Below are 6,738 nucleotides of genomic sequence, written 5' to 3'. Positions count from 1 at the left end.
AAAAAGGAGGGGCACCACAAGCATGGAGAAGTGAAAAGATCAGACCCCACACCAGGCTCCCCAGCCCTGGGGAACTGCACTTGGAAGACAAGTACCCATAAAATCTGGCTTTGAAAACCAGTGGGGTTTGAATTCAAGAGCTTTAAAAAAATCAGTGATCTTAACACCAAGCAGTACAAAGGGCAACAGAAAACTGAGTCCCTGCCCTTAAAGAGCCAGCATGTTAAGTAATTCACCCTGTGACACAGTACAGAAGCAAATGTTTGAAAAATGCCTGGGATATAAGTGAAGGAGATTCATTGACTAATCTTAAAATGTGTGATGGAGGGGCAGGAATCTTCAGAAGATTTTTCTCAGAATAAAAGTACTGGTGAACACCATTTCCCTTTCCCCCCACCCCCAGCCTGGATAGGCAGACCATTACAGAAGCCAATGCTAACACTATAGTAAAGATAGTACATTAATCTCTTACAAACCCTGTAAGGAGGTGGAAACACAAAAGTAATAAAATCAATTATGTATACAAAAATTAGTCAAAGGATATGTAAAATGATGTAAAATATGACATCATATTCATAAAATGAGTAGGGTTAAGAATTTAGTGCTTTTAGATTGTATCCAAACTTAAGCAACTATCAACATAATATAGATTGCTATATACATAAGATTTTGTATATGATTCCAATGGTAACTACAAAAACACTGTAAGAAAAAAAAAAAAAAAGAAAAAATCCAAGCATAACACTGAAGAAAGTCAACAAACCACAGGTGAAGGAAGCAAGAGAGAAAAAAGGAAAAGAGAAGAACTATAAAAACAAACAGAAAACAACTAACAAAACAGCAATAAGTATATACCAATCAATAATTACTTTAAATGTAAACAGACTAAATGCTTCAATCAAAAGACATAGGGTGATGGAATGGATTTTTTTTTTAAGTGCCATCTATATGCTGCCTATAAAAGATTCACTTCAGACCTAAAGACACTTACAGACTGAAAGTGAACCAATGGAAAAACATATACCATGCAAATGGAAGTGGAAAAAAAAATCCAGTCTACCAATACTTACATCAGACAAAATAGACTTTAAAACAAAGACTATAGCAAGAGACAAAGAAGGGCACTACATAATGACAAAGATATCAATGCAAATAGAGGATAGAGCAATTGAAATTATCTATGTGCCCAATATAGGAGCTCCTAAATACATAAAACAAATATTAACAGACATAAAGGGAGAAATTGACAATGACAGAATAATAATAGGGGACTCTAACACCAACTTACATCAATGGATAGATCATCGAGACAGAAAATGAACAGTGATTTTGATCAACACATTCAACCAGATGGATCTAACCAGATATATACAGAACATTCTATCCAAAACCAGAATATACATTATTTTCAAGTCCACATGAAATATTCTCCAGGACAGATTACATGTTAAGCCACAGTATAAGCCTCAATAAATTTAAGAGTGTAGAGATAATACCACCATGTTTTCTGAACACAACAGTATGAAACTAGAAATTACAAGAAAAAAATCCAGAAAGAACACAAATACATGGAGGCTAAAGGACATGTGATACTAAACAATGAATGGATCAACCAAGAAAGGAAAGAGGAAATTAAACATTTGGAGATGAATGAAAATGAAAATACCATGGTCAAAAATCTTTGGGATGCAGCAAAAGCTGTTCTAAGAGGGAAGATTGTAGCAATACAGGCCTACCTTAAGAACCAAGAAAAATCTAAATGAATAACCTGACCTTATACCTTACAGAGCGAGAAAAAAGAACAAAGCCCAAAGCTAGAAGGAAGGAAGTAATACGAATTAGAGCATAAATAGAGACTAAAAGAACACTAGAAAAAAATGAAACCAAGAGCTGGTTCTTTGAAAAAATAAACAAAATTGGTAAACCTTTAGCTAGACTAATCAAAACAAAACAAAACAAAAAGACAAAGAGAAGACTCAACACCAGAAATGAAGGAGAAACAACAACCGATGCCACAGAAATACAAAGGATTATGAGAGAATATTATGAAAAATTATAAGCCAAAAAATTGGACAACTATAAGAAATGGGTAAATTCCTAGAAACATATAACCTTCTAAAATTGAATCAGGAAGAAATAGAGAATTTGAACAGATCAATTACTAGCAATGAAATTGAATCAGTAATCAAAGAACCTCCAATAAGCAAAAGTCCAGAACCAGATGGGTTCACAGGTGAATTCTACCATTTTTTTTAAGAGAGTGGGAGAGAGAGAGAATGGGGGGACAGGCAGAGAGAATCTTAAGCAGGGTGTGGAGCTTGACGTGAAGCTCTATCTCACAACCATGAGATCATGACCGAGCCTAAATCAAGAGTTGGATGCTTAACTGACTGAGCCACCCAGGCACCCCTCCACCAAACATTTAAAGAATGGTTAATAACTGTTCCTTTCAAACTAGTCCAAAAAATAAAAGATGAAGGGAAACTTCCAAATTCATTCTATAAGCCTAGCATCATATTGATACCAAAAACAGATAAAAACACTACAAAAAGAGAAAAACTACAGGCCAATCTCTCTGATGGACAAAGATGGAAAAATCCTCAACAAAATATCAGCAAACTTAATCATCAATACATTTAAAAAAATAAAAAAATTCAGCAAGTGGGATTTATTTCAGAGATGTAAGTTTCAATATTTGTAAATCAATCAACATGATACACCATACTAACAAAAAAAAGGATAAAATTATATGATCATCTCAATAGATGAGGAAACATTTGACAAAATCCAGTGTTTATTCATGATCAAAAAACTCTCAAGACAATGGGTTTACAGGGAACTACCACAATGTAAGAATATATGACAAAGCCAAGGCTAACAACATAGTAAAGAGGAAAAGCTAAAGCTCAGATCAAGAATAAGACAAAAAGATCCACTTTCACAACTTTCATTCAACATAATATTTGAAGTCCTAGCCTCATCAGTCAGATACAAAAAAGAAATAAAAGGCATCCAAAATGGTAAAGAAACAGTATAATTATTTGCAGATGATATGTAGAAAGTCCTAAAGACTCTACCCCCCAAAAAAGTAGAACTGATAAATTCTGTAAAGTTACAGAATATAAAATTAATGTACAGAAATCTGTTGCATTTCTCCACACTAATAAAGAATAGCAGAATAGGAATAAACAATGCCATTTACAAATAACCAAAGAGAATACCTATCAATAAATTTAACCAAAGAGGTGAAAGATTTGTATTTTGAAAACTGTGACATTATTAAAAGAAATTAAAGACAACACAAACAAATGGAAAGATATATTATACTCTTGAACTGGAAGAATATTATCGAAATGTCCATACCTAAAGCAATCCACAAACTCACTGCATCCCTATCAAAATACCAATAGTATTTTTCATGGAACCAGAATAATCCTAAAATTTCTATAGAACCAGAAGAGATCCTGAATAACCAAAGCAATTCTGAGAAAGAAGAGCAAAGCTGGAGATTTCTCAACCCAGATTTCAAAATATACTACAAAGCTATAATAATCAGAATGGTATGGCACTAAACACATAGGTCAATGGAACATGATAACTCAAAATAAACATATACCAATATGGTCAATTAATCTATGATAAAGAAGGTCAGAACATACAATTGGGCAAGGACAGCCTTTTCAATAAATGGTTTTAGGGAAACTAAACAGCTATATGAAAGAAAAGAAAAGAAACGAAAAAAGAAGAGAAAGAGAGAGAGGGAAAGGAAGGAGAGGGGAGGGGAAGGGAGAGAAACTGGACCCCTTTTTCACATGATACACAAAAATAAATTCAAAGTGGATTAAAGACCTAAATGTGATACCAGAAACCACAAAACTCCTAAAAAAACACAGACCGTAATCTCTTGTACATTGCCCTTAGTAACATATTTATGGATAGTTTCCTCAGGCAGGGGAAACAAAAGCAAAAATAAACTATTGAAACTACACTAAAATAGAAAGCTTTTGCACAGCAAAGAAAACCATCAACAAAACAAAAAAGGCAACCTACTGAATGGGAGAAGATATTTGTAAATTATATATCCTATAAAGGGTTAATATCCAAAATACATAAAGAACTTATGTAACTTAAAATCAAAAACAAAAACAAAAACAAAAAACAAAAAACCAAATCTAATTCAAAAATGGGCAGAGGATCTGAACAGACATTTTACCAAAGATGACATGGCCTATAGACACATGAAAAGATGCTCAACATCAATCATCATCAGGGAAATACAAATCAAAACTGCAATGAAATATCACCCCACACCTGTCAGAATGGCTAAAATTAACAACACAGGAAACAACAGGTGTTGGTGAAGATGTGGAGAAAGGGGAACACTTTGAACTGTTGGCGGGAATGTAAACTGGGGCAGCCACTCTGGAAAACAGTATAGAAGTTTCTTAAAAAGTTAAAAATAGAAAAATAGAACTACCTTATATCTCAGCAATTGCACTACTAGGTTTTTATTTTGTTTTGTTTTGTTTGTTTCTTTAGAGAGAGAGAGAGAGAACAAGAGCTAGACTGGGAGAGGGAGAGGGAAAGAATCCTAAGCAGGCTCCAGGCCCAGCATGGAGTCTGATGTAGGGCTTGATCTCACAACCCTGAGATCATGACCTGATCCGAAATCAAGAGTTGAAGACTCAACCAAGTGAGCCACCCAGACACCCCTGCACTACTAGGTATTTACCCAAAAGATACAAAAATACTGATTTGAAGGGATACGTACACCCTGATGTTCATAGCAGCATTATCGACAATAGCCATATTATGGAAAGAGCCCAAATGTCCATTGACTGATGAATGGATAAAGAATAAGTGGTATACATGCACAACAGAATATTACTCAGCCATCAAAAGAATGAAATCTTGCCATTTGCAATGGTGTGGATGGAACTAGAGTGTATTACGCTAAACAAAATAAGTCAGAGAAAGACAAATACCATATGATTTCCCTTATATGTGGAATTTAAGAAACAAAACAAATGAACATAGGGGAGGGGGGAAAAAGAGAGAGGGAGGCAAACCATAAGAGACTCTTAATTACAGAGAACGAACAGCATTGCTCGAGGGGACATGGGCAGGCTAATAGGTTAAATGGGTGATGAGTATTAAGGAGGGCACTTGTGATGAGCTCTGGGTATTGTATGTAAGTGATGAATCACTAAATTCTACTGAAACCAATATATTTGACAGTATATGTTAACTAACTAGAATGTAAATAAATTTTTGAAACAAAAAATGTACATATGTATTTTACATTATCATACTATAATATTTGTGCCCTACCGAAATCAATATATTGTTGTACTGAATAGGGTGTGGGGCTGTCTCTTAAAGGGAATAGGCTACCATCAAATAGGTCCTCAGGAAACAGAAACCTAACAGGAGATATTAATTTGCTAAGCAAAAGAAAACACATTTCTACTTTCTAGTCTTTCTCTTTAACCAATATTCTTAAGAATGCCAGGCACTTGCGTGTATAATTTATTATAGTAGTAGGGGATGGGGTATATTAAAGAGTTTTAGTACCCACTACTAGCCTTGTGAAGATAAAGCTGCTGCTTTGGTTGCTTTGGAAAACCACAAATATTTATTTAAAACTCTATTTGCCACTATCTCTGGTTAATCAGAATTTTTACCATCTTTGCTTCATGCATTCTCAGTTTCTTGAGGTCAAAACTCGCTTTTTTTTTTTTTTAAATTTCTTTACCCCCTTAGTCCACCTCCATCTACTTATTCAGCAGAGGAAATTTCTCCTCCATTAGTGGCATTATGTTTTTATCAGATCAAATGTTTGGTAACTACCAGTTTCATCTTGACTTGTGTCTTCAGAAATACTGGAAGGATGCTGAACCTAGAAACTGATAAATCATTATGTTACTTTTTGGATTTTAAGAAAAAGGAAAAGATCCTTCCCTGGCTGTTGTGTTGATATTTTCAAGCTGCTGCTGTTTCTGTGGCCAAGGCAACCATCCAGGAAGGATGCTGTGCGAAAAATGTGAGTTTTAAGGGGATGGATCTTTGGGAGAAGGAGGCTAGGAGAAGCTAACTGCAGTTCTCCGGGTGAAAAGAAACTTGGTACTGTTATCACTCCAGACACATAGAAAGACAGTGCAAGGAATACCGCAGAAAGTGGCAGAAGAAAGCTGAATGAAAATAAAGCTTGACTTCAAAGAAAGCAAAATTCGATCCATATGGAAAGAGTAAGTTCTCCACTTGGAGAATTTGTAAAAGTTCTGTGCACCAATCAGGTTCTCATTACTGCCAGGGCTGTTCCTACAAAAAGGGAATCTGTGCAAAGTGTGAAAAAAAGGTTTTGGATACCAAAAACTACAAGCAAACATCTGTGTAAATGTATTGATGACATTTCTGGCTTTCTATGTGATTTTACTTTTTGCTTTGAATTTTCGAGGCACAACATAGGTGTTCAAGTTACAAAATAGCATGGGATTTTTGTTTTGTGTGTTTGGTAAAGATTTTATTTATTTGAGAGAGAGAGAGGGAGGGAGAGCACAGAAGGAGAGTGAGAGGGAGAAGTAGACTCCTGCTGAGCAGGGAGCCCAATGTGGGACTCGATCCCAGGACCCTGAGATCATGACCTGAGCTGAAGGCAGATGATTAATTGACTGAGCCACTCAGGTGCCACACAAAACACATTTTAAGACAATTAATATTAAAGCATGGAAGTTGATT

At 35.2% G+C, this 6,738-nt stretch overlaps 1 pseudogene; it reads left to right on the top strand.

Annotated features, from left to right (window-relative positions):
• Positions 1 to 2,823: 2,823 nt before the first annotated feature.
• LOC123785410 (cysteine-rich PDZ-binding protein pseudogene) lies at positions 2,824 to 6,397 on the top strand (annotated as a pseudogene).
• The last annotated feature ends 341 nt before the right edge of the window (positions 6,398 to 6,738 follow it).

This window comes from Ursus americanus, chromosome 15 (assembly GCF_024610735.1).
Source record: "Ursus americanus isolate L20-20 chromosome 15, mUrsAme1.1.p, whole genome shotgun sequence".
Lineage (NCBI taxonomy): Eukaryota > Metazoa > Chordata > Mammalia > Carnivora > Ursidae > Ursus > Ursus americanus.
This window is presented reverse-complemented; position numbering and strand designations above follow the sequence as displayed.